General features: G+C 45.8%; 1 protein-coding gene across 1 annotated transcript in view; it reads right to left on the bottom strand.

Annotated features, from left to right (window-relative positions):
• PDLIM5 (PDZ and LIM domain 5) overlaps positions 1 to 19,550 on the bottom strand; it is a 320,904-nt gene extending 301,354 nt beyond the window's left edge. Inside the window, exon 1 of the mRNA XM_077277339.1 lies at positions 19,251 to 19,550. The gene's annotated coding sequence lies outside the window, so the exon portion shown is untranslated. The remainder of the gene's footprint in view (positions 1 to 19,250) is intronic.
• Between the last annotated feature and the right edge of the window lie 280 nt (positions 19,551 to 19,830).

The raw sequence follows: 19,830 nt of genomic DNA, 5'->3' as shown, positions 1-19,830 counted from the left end.
TTGCAGGATGCGTTTTTTCTCCATAGACTCATTAGCGACGCATTGCGACGCTTTGCCACACGTCGCAACCGTCGTGCCACCAAAAAACATTACTTGCAACGTTTTTTGGTGCGTCGAGAACATCTTTTCTGACCGCGCATGCGCGGCCGGAACTCCGCCCCCTCCTCCCCGCACCTCACAATGGGGCAGCGGATGCATTGAAAAACAGCATCCGCTGCACCAGTTGGCCGGCGCATACAACGCTAGCGTCGTTGCGTCGGCACATCGCATCGCGACGTGCAGCGCACGCTAGTGTGAAAGTAGCCTAAGTGCCAGAATAGGCGCATCTTCCAAATGTGCCTTTTCTGGGGTGGCTGGGGCAGATGTTTTCAGCCGGGGGGGGGGGGGGGGGGGTGTCCTATAACCATGGTCCCTCTCTAGGCTATTAATATCTGCCCTCAGTCACTGGCTTTCCCACCCTGGCGGAGAAAATTGCGCGGGAGCCCACGCCAATTTTCTCCAGGATTTAACCCTTTAATTTAATAGCTAGAGACCCCAAGTTTTACACAGAGACACTTGTTACATTAGTAAAGAGGAATATGCAAAAAAAGAAGGGATATGAGATGGTTTGCTGTATGTAAACCATGCCTCATATCCTGTCGGGTTTGTGAAGGAGATAGGAAAAGCCGGCAATTGAATTACTGGCTTTTCTGCTATCTAGCGCTGTATTAAATATATAGACTGTATATATGTTTTTAAGAATATTTGAGCCGATGGATCCATGATATGTCTATTTTGCAAGCCTGCGCAAAAAAAAAAAAAGAAAAAGAAAATCGCCATACGGATGACACGGATAAATTTGGGCGTAAAAATCACATCTTCGCATTGAATACGGAACAGTGTTTTGGGACAATTACTGCGTATTACGGCCGTAAAAACGGACCGTATTTTCATACGCCTAGTGTGACGCCGGCCTTAGGGTAGGAGTTTTGCTTTGTGAAAAACCACATTGCACAAATGCAACAAAAAAAAAAAAAACTCCATGTATGCAACGAATTTATACAAGTGTTTTAAAATGCTGAAAAGATTGTGTGTCCACAAAGATGTTTTGCTGCATCCGGCTGTGTCACACTAGCAGTATTTGGTCAGTATTTTACATCAGTATTTGTAAGGCCGGTTTCACACGTCAGTGGCTCCGGTACGTGAGGTGTGAGTTTTCTCACGTACCGGAGACAATGACTCACATAGACACATTAAAATCAATGTGTCTCTGCACATGTCAGCGTGTTTTCACGGACCATGTGTCCGTTAGAAAAACACGGAGACATGTCAATATTCGTGGGAGCGCACGGATCACACAGACCCATAAAGTCAATGGGTCCGTGTAAAACACGTACCGCACACGGATGCTGTCCGTGTGCAGTCCGTGTGCTGTGCAGGAGACAGCGCTACAGTAAGCACTGTCCCCCCAGCGTGGTGCTGAAGCCGCCATTCATTTCTTCTCTCCAGCAGCGTTCGCTGGAGAGAAGATATGAAAAATCTTTTTTTTTTTTGGTGTTTAAAATAAAGATCCCTGTCACCACCCCCTGTGCGCCAGCCCGCTGGAAAAAAAATACTCACCCGGCTCCCTCGATGCGTCCTCTCCGCGCCACAGCTTCTCCTGTATGAGCAGTCACGTGGTGCCGCCCATTACAGTGATGAATATGCGGCTCCACCTCCCATAGGGGTGGAGCCACATATTCATCACTGTAATGAGCGGCACGTGACCGCTCATACAGGAGAAGCTGCGGCGCGGAGAGGACGCATCGAGGGAGCTGGGTGAGTATTTAATTTCCAGCGGGCGGGCGCACAGGGGGTGGGAGGGGGGTGGTGACAAATATCTTTATTTGAAACACCAAAAAAAAAAAAAAAAGATTTTTCATTTCTTCTCTCCAGCGAACGCTGCTGGAGAGAAGAAATGAATTCCGGCTTCAGCACCAGATGCAGGGGACAGTGCTTATCTCTAGCGCTGTCTCCTGCACGGTCCGTGTGGTACCCAGTCGGCATACGGCTGCCGCACATGTGCCACACTGATGTGCAACGTGAGCACACGGACACGGATGACTCCGGTACCGGAATTATCTGGACGTGTGGGACAGGCCTAAGCCAAAACCAGGAGTGGAACAAATAGAGGAAAAGTATAATAGAAACATGCACCACTTCTGCATTTATCACCCACTCCTGGTTTTGGCTTACAAATACTGATGTAAAATACTGACCAAATACTGCTAGTGTGACGGCAGCCTCACACAGCGTCTTATATTTGCTGCAAAGTGGATGGGATTTCTTGAAATTTAATGCCCACTGTTTTGTTTTTTTATGTAGGAAACTGAATTATGGTGCGTGTTTCAAATCTGCAACATGAAAATATCTCTTGCACTGAGATTTTTCTGATGGCCTGATGAAGTATTTAAATGAAACGTACATTGGGGCGACATGGACGCTTCCACTAAATCCTAGTTTTAAAGTAAGTAACGCCATTTTGCTATAATATATTGATCATCATGAGGGGAATCTTTACCCCGGATATTACTATGGTTTTCTGGGTACAATCAGCACAATAGGCACTGGTTACTATGCTACATGTTATATGGATTGGCGTCCCTATTTCTTGTAATGTCCAGTAGTAAGTTTGTTTGTAAACAATTTCTGTTTTCAATGTATATCTAATTTAATAAAATAATTAAGGGTATCTACTCCTCTGGTTATTATTTAACCATTTTTTTTGTGTAAAAAGAATATTTATGAGCTTTAAGTACCCATAAAATTCAGTGGGTTTTTTCCTGTTAGCTTGCTCTCAGATTAGGTAGCAACAACCTGATGACAGATTCTCTTTAAATCAGTGACACGGAGGCCAAGTGTCCTTTTACACAAATTAAAATCATTTGTGTTCAAAAAAGTTTGAAGGTTTTCTTAAAGAAGATATACGGTATGTTATTTAAAAAAAAAAAAAAAAAAAAAAAGGGAGAACTGCACAGTTAAATATCTCAAAGAACTATACGTAATCCAATAAGTAATTTCATTTCCAGTGGAATGTCAAATTCACTTTACTACCTTCCCTGATCTCTGTAGCAAACGACTTATCACACAGCTGAGGCAATACCCTTCTAGTAAAATGCTTATGGATGACAAGAGGAAATAGCTTAATGTTCCTCAGCGGTAACGTCTGAAGCACACCTGCTTTTAAAGGGAACCTGTCACCACGTTTTTGGAAGATGGGATAAAAATAGCGTTAAATAGGGGCAGAGGTGGGCGTTACATTAGTGTGTGTGTTATGCGTTTATTACCCACCTAAGTTGCCGAAATAACTTTGCAAAGTCTCCGTTTTCGCCTGTCAATCAGGCTGGTCAGGTCACATGGGCGTGGTGTCTTCCCCCAGATTTGGCGTAGTTTTCCGTTGGTGGCGTAGTGGTGTGCGCATGCCCAAAGTCCGGAATCCTCTTCCAGGGGATTTAAAATAGCGCGGTGTTCGTTATTGCATTGGTGATCGGTGGGCGCGGCCATCTTCCTTTGGCCGCGCGTGCGCAGAAGCGGCGCTCTGCTGGCCGCGGCTTCAGGAAAATGGCCGCGGGATGCTGCGCGTGCGCAGATGGATATCGCGGCGGCCATTTTCCTGAAGCCGCGGCCAGCAGAGCGCCGCTTCTGCGCACGCGCGGCCAAAGGAAGATGGCCGCGCCCACCGATCACCAATGCAATAACGAACACCGCGCTATTTTAAATCCCCTGGAAGAGGATTCCGGACTTTGGGCATGCGCACACCACTACGCCACCAACGGAAAACTACGCCAAATCTGGGGGAAGACAACGCCCATGCGACCTGACCAGCCTGATTGACAGGCGAAAACGGAGACTTTGCAAAGTTATTTCGGCAACTTAGGTGGGTAATAAACGCATAACACACACACTAATGTAACGCCCACCTCTGCCCCTATTTAACGCTATTTTTATCCCATCTTCCAAAAACGTGGTGACAGGTTCCCTTTAAACTTCTTAGTGATCTCTAACCAGCACATTCCCATATTACAACTCATGTTTGCAGAGGCAGAACGGAAGAAAACTTCATGTGTCATGTCTGCTGCCCCTTTTGACTCCTTTCACTCACCCACTGACTGGTGACAATTAAAAAGCATGCCGACTTCCCTAGTTGTCACTGGGCTTAGGCTTTCTGTATGTAACTTCCTCCCCTACAGTCAGAGCTCACAAGCACATACAAATAATGGGCCAGCCTGCCTGGAAGCCATGGAAGAGACCCAGACTGCATGGAACGGAGTAGAAGGTGGTGATGGGGTTTGTAAGCAAATGTGTCTGGATGTCTCATATATGCATAATAAATAGAAAAGGAATGGGCATCTTCACTTTGAAATGTCCCCTGTCAATAACATGATTAATAAGTGTCCTGTTACTAGGATCAGTGATCTCAGCTGTATTCTGCAAGTGAAGGTGTTTTCCATCCTCCCGAATAAAATAAAGTATAGCACCCTTGTAAAATGTTGCGGTGGCCTCTTGATTTATGGGAGCAGGACTTGTTAGTCGTTTCAACTGTAAGCCAAGTTCAAAACCGCCTGTAGAGAACGGCCGCCTGTGCAGTTTTAAGAGAAAGTACCTATGATGTGTTTTCAGGTAGGTCAGGTCCGATAACTTACTAAAAAAGCGCACAGAAAACACTCGAAAGACTATGCATTTTTCTATGAAACAACTTGCAGTACTTCTGTTTAGTCATTGGAAACATGAAGATGTGAAAAGACTCTAAGACACCAAGCGAATAAAAAACAAAAAAGTGAGCTGGCCATTCTTCAGACATTTACCACTCTAAATATGCTCTGTACATTACAATAGAAGGCAATGGGATGATATAAAAAAAAAAAAAAAAAAAGCCAAACGATGAAAAAGCACACAGAAAGCATCCAAAGTAATGGTTGATGTTTCCTGAATCATCTTTGCCAACCTGTAAAAGAATATTCACACATTGAGTATTTGTAAACCAAAACCAGGAGTCGGTGATAAATACAAAAGTGGTGACGTGTTTCTATTAGGCCGGCGTCACACGAGAGTTTTATGGACGTATGAGAGGCGCAAAAACTACGCATTGCACACTGACCAATGATTCTCTATGGGGCAGCTCCTATCTGCCGTATATTTCGCAGCTGTGTATGAACTCTAGCGTGGGAATTTTTCTGACTATTATCTCACGTTAGAGTTCATATGGAGTTTATACCAGCAGGGGGCGCAGCACCGCAAGTCTGCGATGCTACGTTCCCCTACTTTCAATTCATTCCCCAGTTATTACAGTCAGGAGCACAGCTGCATTAGCAGGCTCCTGGCTGTATAATTATTTAACCTCTTCTGATGGATTTACAGCATGGGACGTGACTGAGCACCGGAAAGGTATCTGATATTGTTGCTTTTTCAGGTGGATTAAGCGTATAATAAAGATTTTACAACCCCATGTGTGTTTTTATTTCAATAAAATATGTGTGTGTGTGTGTGTGTGTGTGTGTGTGTGTGTGTGGATTAATAATGGATAGGTGTCTCATTGACACCTCTCCATTATTAACCAGGCTTAATGTCACCTTACAATAGCAAGGTGACATTAACCCTTCATTACCCCATATGCCACCGCTACAGGGGAGTGGGAAGAGAGTTGCTAAGTGCCAGAATAGGCGCATCTTACAGATGTGCCTTTTCTGGGGTGGCTGGGGGCAGATGTTTTTAACCAGCGGGGGGCGGCGGCAATAACCATGGTCCCTCTCTAGGCTATTAATATCTGCCCTCAGTCACCGGCTTTCCCACTCTGGCGGAGAAAATTGCGCGGGAGCCCACGCCAGTTTTTTCCGTGATTTAACCCTTTATTTTAACAGCTAGAGCCCCCAAATTTTGCACACAAGACTCTACTAACATTAGTAGTGAAAGAATATGCAAAAAATAAGGGATATGAAATGGCTTACTGTATGTAAACCATGTCTCAACCTGTCGGGTTTGATAAGGAGATAGCAAAAGCAGACAATTGAATTACCGGCTTTTCTGCTATCTAGCGCTGTATGAAATATAATTATATATATATATATATATATATATATATATATATATATATATATATATATATATATATACACACACACATACTGTACACTGTACATATGTTTTCACGATTATTTGAGCCCATGGATCCATTATATGTCCATTTTGCAAGGTTGCGAGAAAAAAACAGTACGGATGCCATACGGATTACATACAGAGGTTAACATGCATAAAATACGCAGACACACGGAAGAGTGTTTTGGGATCATTTCTGCGTATTACGCCTGTAAAATACGGACCGTATTTCCCTACGCTGAGTGTGACGCCGGCCTTATACTTTTCCTCTGATTGTTCAACTCCTGATTTTGACTTACAAATACTGAGGTAAGATACTGAACAAGTGAGCATGGCCATAGACTGAGGCCCAAGCAGTCTGCAGACACCCCTATGCAGTTCAACCATTTTTCGACTTTAGGTGTAATAGTACACCCACGTCGGAATCCCTCCCTTTGATGTGTGCTCCAGTGCTGAGCCCACATCTTTTCCGGCACATGTCAGGTGTTGGGGCTAATTCGATCTGCAACCACCAAGTGAGTGACCGGACTACTGAGTCTGGGAGGGCACATCCAATGTAGAGAAACAGAAGCATTTAGCCACGAATATATAAAAAGGATTTCCTTTATTTAAATATATCCTTCAAACAACATATACATTTTTCATTATTAATAAATTAAAAATGGGGTAAAGCTGCACAGAAAAAACAACCGCCAAATATCACAGAGATGACAAGTAAATGACATAGATGCCGAAAGTTATATTCCTAGGAGTAAATATAAATATTGTTCACCTAGTATTGCACCTATTCCACAGTATGTCCTATAATATGGATTGCACACATGCACTAGAAGCCTAGATCTTTATTCACTGCCTACATAACCTTTGTGGTATCAAAGTGATAAATATCAGATTCAGGGTTCAAGTGCCCTAAAGAAGTCTGACTAATAAGAGCATGGGAGTGCAAATATAAAGAGTCAATTACCTGCGAGAAGTGGCGGTGACTCAACCCGGACGCGCTTTTCGCCTGTGGCTTCGTCTGCGGGGAACACTTTCCCCGCAGACGAAGCCACAGGCGAAACGCGCGTCCGGGTTGAGTCACCGCCACTTCTCGCAGGTAATTGACTCTTTATATTTGCACTCCCATGCTCTTATTAGTCAGACTTCTTTAGGGCACTTGAACCCTGAATCTGATATTTATCACTTTGATACCACAAAGGTTATGTAGGCAGTGAATAAAGATCTAGGCTTCTAGTGCATGTGTGCAATCCATATTATAGGACATACTGTGGAATAGGTGCAATACTAGGTGAACAATATTTATATTTACTCCTAGGAATATAACTTTCGGCATCTATGTCATTTACTTGTCATCTCTGTGATATTTGGCGGTGGTTTTTTCTGTGCAGCTTTACCCCATTTTTAATTTATTAATAATGAAAAATGTATATGTTGTTTGAAGGATATATTTAAATAAAGGAAATCCTTTTTATATATTCGTGGCTAAATGCTTCTGTTTCTCTACATTGGATGTGTGCTGTTTTTGAAGCATGCCATATTACTAGGCGATATTTCTTGCTCTCTTTTGAAGTATGAGTCTGGGAGGGTAAGCTTTTGATCTAATTGACTCTGTAGTACTAAATCGTTCTGTAATACGCACCACTGTAGTTCCCTTGTATGGAACTGGACCCATTTCACCGCTGGTATGCAGGAGGTTAGGGACCCCAACAACGACATCGCTTTACTTAGTGTCATTTCCGGCTTCCTTATTGATGCCAAGGGTAACCGTTTGATCTTCTGCTCTTTCTCCTCTGGTAGGTGACACTCCTGTGACACTGAATCTATTAGTAGCCCAAAGAAAACCTGTACTGTTGCGGATTTCAGTCCCAGAGTTTGTAATGTGTCCACGACTATCCTGACCTGTTCATGACAGTGTGAAAAACTTTTTCCCACAATCAAGAAGTCGTCCAGATATGGCATTATTAGCACAGCCTTCTGAGATGAGCTGTGACTTCTGAAATCAGTTTTGTGAAAACCTGAGTGGCCTATTTGAGACTATTTGTACTGCTACCCTGAGGAACTCGCGATCCTGTTAGCTGATAGGGATGTGGTAGTATGAGTCCTTGAGGTCTAAGACCGCCATGTAACATTGTGGGAAGAGGAGTTTTACTGCCGATCTTACAGTCTCCATCTTGAATGAAGGAATTATCAGATATCTGTTGAGCCGTTTCAGGTTTATGATGGGTCTCCAGTTCCGTTTTTTTTTTTTTTTTTTTTTAACAGGGACACTACCTCTTCTAAGCCTCGTTGTTTTTCTTGAGAGGCCTGTACCGGAGTCTGTGTGTATATCTCTGTGGCGGCAGTTGACAGCAGCATTTAACCGACGCTTCCGGCCATCGGACCGGAAATGAGCGCATCGCCGACCCCCATCACATGATCGAGGGTCAGCGATGCGTCGGCATAGCAACCAGAGATCTCCTTGAGGCCTCTATGGTTGCAGATGCCGGCTTGCTGTAAGCGCCACCCTGTGGTCAGCGCTCATAGCAAGCCTGTAATTCAGCTACATAGGAGCGATCTGATGATCGCTCCTATGTAGCAGAGGCGATCAGAGACTATTGAAGCATGGCAAAAGTTTAAAGTTAAAAAAAAAAATATATGAAAAAAAATAAAATAATAATAAATAAATTATATATATATATATATATATTAAAGTTTAAATCACCCCCCTTTCGCCCCATTCAAAATAAAACAATAATAAAAAAAAAAAATTAAACCTACACATATTTGGTATCGCTGCGTTCAGATCTATCAATTAAAAAAAAGGATTAACCTGATCGCTAAATAGCGTAGCAAGAAAAAAAAAAAAAAAAAAAAAAATCGAAATGCCAGAATTAGGTTTTTTTGGTCGCGGCGACATTGCATTAAGATGCAATGACGGGCGATCAAAAGATCGTATCTGCAGCAAAATATCATTAAAAACGTCAGCTCGGCACGCAAAAAATAAGCCCTCACCTGACCCCAGATCACGAAAAATGGAGACGCTACGGGTACTGGAAAATTGTGCAATTTTTTTTTTTTTTTATTAGCAAAGTTTTGAATTTTTTTTTACCATTTAGATAAAACGTAACCTAGACATGTTTGGTGTCTATGAACTTGTAATGACCTGGAGAATCAAAATGGCAGGTTAGTTTTAGCATTTAGTGAACCTAGCAAAAAAGCCAAACAAACAACAACAACTAAAAGAGCCACCTTGTGCAGCAGAAATCGCCAGGGAGGCGGGTCTTTCCTTCCTAAGCCAGACGCCTCCCAGCCGTCACTCCGGGCCTGTGCGCCGCCTCCCTTTCAGGGTATGAGGGGGCACATTTTATAAACGTTTATTTCAGTGTGTGCAGGCATCATAACTAAAAGAGCCACCTTGTCAGAAAGCAGCATTTCTGCTGCACAAGCTGGCTCTGAGGGTATGGCTCCACGGTACGGATGGGCGGCGGTACCGCCACAGCGGCGAAGCCGCTCGGCGCTAAGCCCCGCCCCCTTAATGGGACGCGATCATGCCGGATGTGTTAACTCTTCACATCCGGGATGATCGCTCTCTCCCATAGGGCCCTGTGATATGCCTTGCGGGGACGCTGCGTCCCCGCAAGGTGTACGGGCATGCTGCGATCTGAAAAGACGCGCAGCATGTCCGGAGTCGCAGGGCCGCCGCGTGCGGGTTTCCACGCATAGTGGAGACGGGATTTCATAAAATCCCCTCCACTATGCAGGAACATCTGGACGCTGCTTGTTTGACGCTGCAGCGCTGCGCAGCGTCAAACAAGCAGCGTTTCCTGAACGTGGAAACATACCCTTATAGTTACAAACGCCTGAGGGGGGTGACAGGTTCCCTTTAAGGCTAGGTCTACAATGAATATCAAAATTTCCAGATTCATGTTTCGTGACTACCATCAGTCACAAACAGTATTTACTCCCAAATACGACTATTATAAGAATAAGGAGAACAGAGAGGGAGTATTTTAAGACAACTTTAAGAACAAACTTTATTAACCATATACATAAATAAAAACACCCACAAGCCACTGTCAGTAAGTGGCAGTGCTGTGAACATACAAAGTGCAAATAAGAAGGACACCGGACATGCAAGTCCACCAACCATAAAATGTAATATAAATAACTCCGTTGAGTGTATACTTAAAGTGCAGGCAGTATGTATACAGTATTAGACCATATACCCTAACGACATTGAACCCCCTAGGGGTTAACCCCTATATATAGCCAACACAAAGTACATGTATGTTCCGGACATTTGCCCAAATGAGACGTAGTTAGCTAGTGGTAATTACTGCATGGCTATAGAATCTCCCTGGGGAGGGGGCCAGGACCAACCTGGTGCCCCCTTTCAAATGCCGAAATTCTGAGGGATAAAAGGGTACAACATACTTCACCTGAAGGTTTGGAGGACCGTTTGCACAAACCCCGACGCGCGTTTCGCCGCTATTCGCCGTGCTTTCTCAAGGGGAGTGTGTTCTATTGCCTATACCGCGTTTAAATACCTTGTCCAAGACCGCTATCCAGGTCACATGGCCATCACAGCTGTGTGTGAGTGGCGCGTGCGCACACCGCCGCGCCGGGTCCGCCCACCCCCGCCCGGACCTATCCTGCGCCAGGAGCAGACGGGCACAGATGGGTCCCGTCTGCACCGAACGCCGGAAGTTGCCGGAGGGAGGAGAGCGGAGCCGCGAGGCCGGAGCGCGCACGCGCACCACAGCCGGAACCGAAGGTGCGTGCCACAGAGAGGGGGGAAAGAAAGAAAATGAGCACATGGAGAGCCAATGCGCAGGCGTATCATGCGACGTAAGCACTGTCAAAGCGCCGCACATCGGTCAAAAACCAGGGGTGGTAATGGAGCTATACAAGGCATAGAATGTGTTTGGGCCACACCTGTTGGCTAAACAAGAGGCGTAATCACATACCAACCCTTTAGAAATCCTAAGTGCAATGCACTATAGGGCGCAAGACATGGAATCCATTCAAGCCCCACATAGCAATAAAAAGAAGGGCCATACTATCTTAAGGTGACACACAAGATATTATAAGTCCAAACAGATATATATATTAGTATAAACGTAATACGCTGAATAGTTACTATAGCTGCTAATGTGAAGACAATGTATACCAACACGTTCATATTGCTGGATAATCAGCATATACATCAAATTTCCATATAGACCCTGATGGGATTATCGAAGTCATATAAAGTCTTCACATATCTGTCATGGAGCCGGTTATCTTGATTTTTGTGTCTCTCTCATTTTTTGTTTCCCCTTTATTTTCACCTCTTAGGGTCTTATGAACATGGACACATATATTCCTCCTGTGGCCAAAGAGGAAGATGAGGCCACGTAGACCGGACATGCGTGCAAAAATCACCTGAATACAAAAAACACGTGACAAAAAAACACATGTATGAACATTAAAAACAAATTATGTACAATAAAATACAGGAAAGGAGGAACGGATATGTCAAAGGATGGGGAAAGAGGGAGAAAGAAAGGGGGATGGAGAACATCGTGGTCTGGCCAATAACTAAATATGAACGCGAAGCGTTCAGACAATTACGTGATGGCCAGGTATATCACAAATTGGGTTATAATCCATTGGTGTCCTTCTCCGCCCAACTTCAAAAAATCCTTATAAGAGCCTTTGATTTGGGTATAATAAACAAAAAAGTCTTCGATGGACTCACAGTACAATTCCCTAAGACACCGACTTTTTACTTGCTTCCCAAAATACACAAGGATGCCGTCAACCCTCCTGGACGTCCGATCGTATCGGGCATAGATGGACTTTGTGATCCCATTTGTAAGTTTATTGATTTTTATTTGAAACCAATTGTAGAAACTTTGCCCTCCTATGTGAGGGACACGACGGACGTCCTCGCTAGGGTTGACGGCCTCCTTGTGGATGGAGAGACCATCTTGGTGACTGCAGACGTTGAAACGTTATATACTTGCATCAGTCACGAGGATGGGATCCGAGCGGTCCGCTTCTTCCTGGGGACCTCCAACCTGGACGGCCCACTGTGTGAGCTCATCCTCGAGCTGCTGCACTTTGTTCTCACGCATAATTTTTTTACTTTTAAAGATCAGTTCTACCATCAGAAGCGCGGCGCAGCCATGGGTGCGGCCTGTGCCCCCGCGTACGCCAACCTCTTCTTAGGTTTCTGGGAGAGGTTGGTGTTTGGCGACTCGGGGGCGGGGGCCGCTGACCATGTGCTGTGCTGGCTACGTTACATTGATGACGTTTTATTTTTTTGGCGGGGAACGGTGCGGCAGTTGGAGGGGTTCATGGCTATGCTCAATGATAATATTTATAACATCAAATTGACATACAGATACGACATGGCTCAAATTGATTTCCTGGACATCAGCCTGGGGGTGGACTCATCCTCCACCATCCAGACTGATGTCTATCGGAAAGAAACATCTGTCAATTCTTTGATACATGCATCTACTGCGCATAGCCATTCCACAGTCAGGGCCGTCCCGGTTGGACAGTTCCTGAGGGTGAGGCGGATCTGCTCCACGGACCAAAAATTTGAGAAGCAAGCTATAGATTTAAAACAGATTTCAACAACGGGGCTATAGCAAAAGATCGATTAAAAATGGATATAATAAAGTCGGTGTCTCGGAATGAACTATTATACCAAAAAACAAAAACCGAGAGGAAAGATGAGAATATACGTTTTATATCGGTGTACAATCATGAGTGGGAGAACATGCGCAAAATTCTAAACAAATATTGGCCCGTCCTCAGTGCTGAGCCCTCCCTGAGGCCCTTCCTTACCGAGAGACCTCTTATGACTCCTCGTCGTTCCAAAAACCTTAGTGATCTATTAGTCAAAAGCCATTATGTTGCACCTACCCCAAATTTCTTTGGGACGAGGCAACCTAGAAAGGGTTTCTTTAAATGTGGCCACTGTTTGGCATGTGCCAATATGTACCAAACGTCCACATTCAGTTCAGTGGATCAGAAAATATATCACATTCGGGAGTACATTTCATGTGGTACCCAGAATGTGATATATTATGCGACGTGTAGTTGTCCCCTCATATACGTAGGTCTGACATCACGAGAATTGAGGGTACGTGTCAGAGAACACGTGAGGGACATTTCGGCAGCGCGAACGGTGGAAGATATTTCAACCCTCAAAACAATTCCAAAACACTTCCGCCTGGTACTTAATTGTGATCCTAAGGATTTTAGAGTAAGAGCCATAGATGTCATACATACTGGCATCAGGGGCGGTAATATAAAAAAATTACTAGCCCAACGAGAACTGAAGTGGATAGTGACCCTTGGGACAATGAAACCTGATGGGCTGAATGAATCATTGAATTTCGGGGTTTATTTATAGAGGCTCATAGTGTGGGGTGATTTTGACCGTATACTATTATTATTTGTTGCCCCTTTCCGCCCCAATCTTTTTAGTCACTTTCTTCCCATGTTCCCCTGTCTCTTGGTGTATTTCTCCATCCCCCTTTCTTTCTCCCTCTTTCCCCATCCTTTGACATATCCGTTCCTCCTTTCCTGTATTTTATTGTACATAATTTGTTTTTAATGTTCATACGTGTGTTTTTTTGTCACGTGTTTTTTGTATTCAGGTGATTTTTGCACGCATGTCCGGTCTACGTGGCCTCATCTTCCTCTTTGGCCACAGGAGGAATATATGTGTCCATGTTCATAAGACCCTAAGAGGTGAAAATAAAGGGGAAACAAAAAATGAGAGAGACACAAAAATCAAGATAACCGGCTCCATGACAGATATGTGAAGACTTTATATGACTTCGATAATCCCATCAGGGTCTATATGGAAATTTGATGTATATGCTGATTATCCAGCAATATGAACGTGTTGGTATACATTGTCTTCACATTAGCAGCTATAGTAACTATTCAGCGTATTACGTTTATACTAATATATATATATCTGTTTGGACTTATAATATCTTGTGTGTCACCTTAAGATAGTATGGCCCTTCTTTTTATTGCTATGTGGGGCTTGAATGGATTCCATGTCTTGCGCCCTATAGTGCATTGCACTTAGGATTTCTAAAGGGTTGGTATGTGATTACGCCTCTTGTTTAGCCAACAGGTGTGGCCCAAACACATTCTATGCCTTGTATAGCTCCATTACCACCCCTGGTTTTTGACCGATGTGCGGCGCTTTGACAGTGCTTACGTCGCATGATACGCCTGCGCATTGGCTCTCCATGTGCTCATTTTCTTTCTTTCCCCCCTCTCTGTGGCACGCACCTTCGGTTCCGGCTGTGGTGCGCGTGCGCGCTCCGGCCTCGCGGCTCCGCTCTCCTCCCTCCGGCGACTTCCGGCGTTCGGTGCAGACGGGACCCATTTGTGCCCGTCTGCTCCTGGCGCAGGATAGGTCCGGGCGGGGGTGGGCGGACCCGGCGCGGCGGTGTGCGCACGCGCCACTCACACACAGCTGTGATGGCCATGTGACCTGGATAGCGGTCTTGGACAAGGTATTTAAACGCGGTATAGGCAATAGAACACACTCCCCTTGAGAAAGCATGGCGAATAGCGGCGAAACGCGCGTCGGGGTTTGTGCAAACGGTCCTCCAAACCTTCAGGTGAAGTATGTTGTACCCTTTTATCCCTCAGAATTTCGGCATTTGAAAGGGGGCACCAGGTTGGTCCTGGCCCCCTCCCCAGGGAGATTCTATAGCCATGCAGTAATTACCACTAGCTAACTACGTCTCATTTGGGCAAATGTCCGGAACATACATGTACTTTGTGTTGGCTATATATAGGGGTTAACCCCTAGGGGGTTCAATGTCGTTAGGGTATATGGTCTAATACTGTATACATACTGCCTGCACTTTAAGTATACACTCAACGGAGTTATTTATATTACATTTTATGGTTGGTGGACTTGCATGTCCGGTGTCCTTCTTATTTGCACTTTGTATGTTCACAGCACTGCCACTTACTGACAGTGGCTTGTGTGTGTTTTTATTTATGTATATGGTTAATAAAGTTTGTTCTTAAAGTTGTCTTAAAATACTCCCTCTCTGTTCTCCTTATTCTTATTAAGGCTAGGTCTACGTAGCAACACCCGTTGAGCCGTTAAGGTTAGTTCGGTTCCTTTGCTACATTGCTGCACAATACAAGTGAAAGTGGCTGCACTGCGACCCCCAAGGAAACTTTGTGCGGCAAGCAAGTCGCCGGAAGCCAAACATCGTCAGATTTTTTTTGTGACTTGTCTGTCACAGTAGCTTTAAGGTCGCAATGCGACTTCACTTATTTGTACTGTGATATAGTAGCAGCACCAAGTGAACCTTGGTCATGTGATAGGTGTCGTGGCCAAAGTCGAGAACCCATCACTTCCTGCCCTTTTTAAAATGTCTGATGCTGCATTATATTCAGTGGCATTTTGTCACTGTCTGGCCGGAGTCATACTAGAGAGGAATACAGTCGAGTGCTCCGAGAAGAAAAAAAATAATAAATAAATATTGCATAGCACTCGGACCAATGTTAATCTATTGGGCAGCTCCCATCATCCTTTTTTTTCTCGGCCGTATTATACGTGCGAGTGAAATCGCAGCATGAAATCGTGCGTGAAATTGCCAATGCAAGTCTATGGGTGTGAGAAAAACCTCGCATACCACACGGACCATCAGTGTGACATCCGTGTGCAATGCGATTTTAACATGAGCTTTTACATAGAGAGAACTACTATATGTAAAAGCATTGCATACAGATGCCATACGGATATCACACTGTTACTAGATGCGAGGAAATCACATCCTCGCATTGCAAACAGATTACATACGGATCACTGTTCGGGAACATTTGTGCGATTCTCAGCCGTCAAAATCGAACCGATTTTTTTTTATACGGTAAGTGTGACTCCAGCCTCTCCCTGTAATCCTCAGATTTGAAAAGTGTTAGAATTTCATCAACTGTCATTTTTTTTAGGTTTTAATTCTCCAAGCATGTGTCTCAGTTGTATAAGCGTAGGATCAATAGCAGATATTGATAACCTCGCCCAATGTATAGCGCCTGATTGATGATAAAGTTTACATGCGTGACAGATATAGGTGAAGCCATTCAGTGCAGGATCCAGCAAGGTATGGTCATGAAACCACAGCACTTAGCGGCCACACCAAAAGGTGAAAAAAAAAAAAATAATAATCTTAGAAAACCTTTTTAAATTCCCATGTAGTTCCACCACAGGGCAAATTAAGGCTACGTTCACACGGTGCGGTTTTTGGTGCGGATCCGCAGCGGAATTGCAGCTGCGGATCCGCATCCTTTTTCCATGCAGGTTACAGTACAATGTAACCCAATGGAAAACAAAGCCCGCTGTGCCGACGATCCTTTTTTCCCCAGGAAAATCCGCGCGGATTTGCCTGCGGAAAAAAGAAGTACCATGTCAATTTTTTCTGCGGATTCCGCTGCGGGTTTCCAACAGCACCAATAGGAAACTGCAGTTGGAAACCCGCAGTGGAATCCGCAGTAGAAAAAGGATCAAAACCCGCAGTGAAAAGCACTGCGGTTTTCACTGCGGATTTGCCAAAAAAAGGACCTGAAAAATCCGCAGTGAAAAAAGGATCGTGTGAACGTAGCCTAAGTGTTACACAATTCTCTTTTATATTGAGGTCTGAGTAACACACAGTCATGATGGATCCCCATGACATGGAGCTTTGCCCACACTGGCTAATAAATAGTGGTTGCCTCTATAGCCGATGAAGCGGCTCCAGCAGGTCTGAACTTGTGCACACGTCAAGTCTATTATGTAACAGTCTGTAATACTGCAGATTTGTCACAAGCCGAGCTACATATTTATGGTTATTTGGTTTCAAATATCGATTATCAAAACCTCATTACTGGGGGACACAATGTACACACCATTCATTGGTCACAGGAAGGAAGAGGATTCATACAGGTTCCCATGCATAAAAGTCAAAGTAAACCATGTGGGCAGAAGTATTGAGGCACCCCTCGTAGTGATTGTATTCAGGTTTTTCCATTCAGTCCCATTGTCACAGGTGTATAACACCCCCCCCCCAGCCATGCCTTCTGCCCCTACAGACATTTGTGACAGAATGGTTCCCCCTAAAGAGATTACTGAATTACCAATGCAACAAGGCAGCTCATGATAGGTTTTCCCACAATCATCTGCAAGTTTTATTATTGAAAAAGGAAACAATTTCACAACCACAACTCAGGCATGAAGTGACCGACTACATAAAGTCACAGAGGGGTCATTACTTTAATAATCACCCTATCCTTAGAATAGGCCATAAATATCTGATCAGTGAGGATGCGACAACCAGCACCCCCGCCAATCGGAAGTTACCTGTGCCGGCAGTTTTCGGATGCTGCTGAGACACAGCAGCTGCTGTCATTTCAAGTTAACAGATAGTGGACCTGCAGTACCTGCCCTTGGCCACTCACCTCATCCAATCCGATATTGGTGGCCTGACCTAAGGATAGGTCATTAAGACAGCAAGGAGTCTGTATGTTCTCCCCGTGTTTGCGTGGGTTTCCTCCCACACTCCAAAGACATACTGATAGGGAATTTAGATTGTGAGGCCCAACGGGGACAGGGATCATAATGTCTGTAAAGTGTTGTGGAATTAATGGCGCCAAATAAGTGAGTAAAATAAATAAAGAAAAGGTAGTGGCCAACCTCTTTAAGGGGAACATGTCACCCCCAAAATCGAAGGTGCGCTAAGCCCCCCAGCATGAGGGGCTTATCTACAGCATTCTGGAATGCTGTAGATAAGCCCCAGATGTATCCTAAAAGATGAGAAAAAGAGGTTAGATTATACTCACCCAGGGGTGGTCCCGCTGCTGTCCGGTCCGGGGCCTCCCATCTTCATAGGATGACGTCCTCTTCTGGTCTTCACGCTGCGGCTCCGGCGTACTCTGTCTGCCCTGTTGAGGGCAGAGCAAAGTACTGCAGTGCGCAGGCACCGGGAAAGGTCAGAGAGGCCCTGCCCACTGCAGTACTTTGCTCTGCCCTCAACAGGGCAGATAAAGTACGCCTGCGCCAGAGCGTGAAGACCAGAAGAGGACGTCATCGTAAGAAGATGGGAGGCTCCGGACCGCGACACCCATTGGAACAGAAGCGGGACCGCCCCTGGGTGAGTATAATCTAATGTCTTTTTCTCCTCTTTTAGGATACATCGGGGGCTTATCTACAGCATTCAAGAATGCTGTAGATAAGCCCCTGATGCCGGTGGGCTTACCTCACCTTCGATTTTGGGGGTGACAGGTTCCCTTTAAGTGCGGAGATGCACAGTGCAGAAGTCACCAACCTTTGGAGGACTAATCGGTAACCACAGAGTTCCAAACCTCCTCTGGCACTAACATCTGCACAGATACTGTGCTTCCATGGCCAAGATACTACATTACCAAGCACAATGCAAAGTGTGAGATGGAGCCGCGTAAGGCACGACACCACTGGACTCGGGAGGGATGGAATCTTATTTTGTGAAGTGATGAATCACACCAGTCTACCTGGCAGTCTGATGGACGAGTCTGGGCTTGGTGAATGCCAGGAGAAGGTTGCATGCCTGATCACACTGTACCCACTGTAAAGGTTGGTGGATAATGCAATGGGGGCGGGGGGGTGCTTTTCCGGGGTCCCTTAGTGCCAGAGAAGGGAGATCTGTGAGAGCCGCAGGAGGTCCAGCTCCATATTCCTGCTCATTGATTCAGTATGGGATGTCCTAGGAGCTGCAGTGTGTGTCATGTATAGGTGTCCCATTACTTCTGGCCAAAAGCGGGACCTTACACTGACAGATCAGGTTATATCGGCCCCTATAGTGTGGCGCCATACAAGCCAGTCTAAGCAGTAGTGCCTGCTCCAGGAGGACCCTCACTAGCCCCCTTATAATGCCGCCCTGTGGGGGAAAGGAATGGAGACCCGAACTCTAGCTCACATGTCACAGCCACCTCCGTGCTAATATACATGCATGTCCCCTCACACAGGGTGACAGCAGGCAGCCCCCCACCATCACTGCCTGTGTGCCCGGGAGCTGGGCCAGTCACCACACCCGCTCCCAGGTACCGGCAGCCGGCATGCCCCCAGCACAGTGCCCCCAGCACAGTGCCCCCCAGCACAGTGCACCCACCTGTGAGAGCAGGCAGTGCCAGGAGCGGCAGCACTGATCAGGACTCCGGGACTGGCGACGTATCCTGACTAGAACTTCCGCCTGCGGTTATATGTCGGCGGCTCTCTTGGGTGTTCTCTTCCTCTCTCTCGTAACCTCACACGGGGACTGTCCATTGCCCCTCCCAGAGAAGGAGGCCGGCGCAAAGCTGACAAGGGCGGGCAGGGAACCTGGGCAGCGCCCCTCACTGCTAGGTGGACGGTGCTCAGTGCCCCCTGCAGACGCCCAGGGGCTCCTCACACGGGGTCCTTCACGTTCGTGCCTCCTCACACGGGTCCTTCACGTTCGTGCCTCCTCACACGGGTCCTTCACGTTCGTGCCTCCTCACACGGGTCCTTCACGTTCGTGCCTCCTCACACGGGTCCTTCACGTTCGTGCCTCCTCACGCGGGTCCTTCACGTTCGTGCCTCCTCACGCGGGTCCTTCACGTTCGTGCCTCCTCACGCGGGTCCTTCACGTTCGTGCCTCCTCACGCGGGTCCTTCACGTTCGTGCCTCCTCACACGGGTCCTTCACGTTCGTGTCTCCTCACACAGGTCCGG

This window comes from Ranitomeya variabilis, chromosome 1 (assembly GCF_051348905.1).
Source record: "Ranitomeya variabilis isolate aRanVar5 chromosome 1, aRanVar5.hap1, whole genome shotgun sequence".
In the NCBI taxonomy this organism is placed as follows: domain Eukaryota; kingdom Metazoa; phylum Chordata; class Amphibia; order Anura; family Dendrobatidae; genus Ranitomeya; species Ranitomeya variabilis.
The sequence above is the reverse complement of the archived record's forward strand: the minus strand, read 5'-3'. Positions and strand labels throughout refer to the sequence as shown.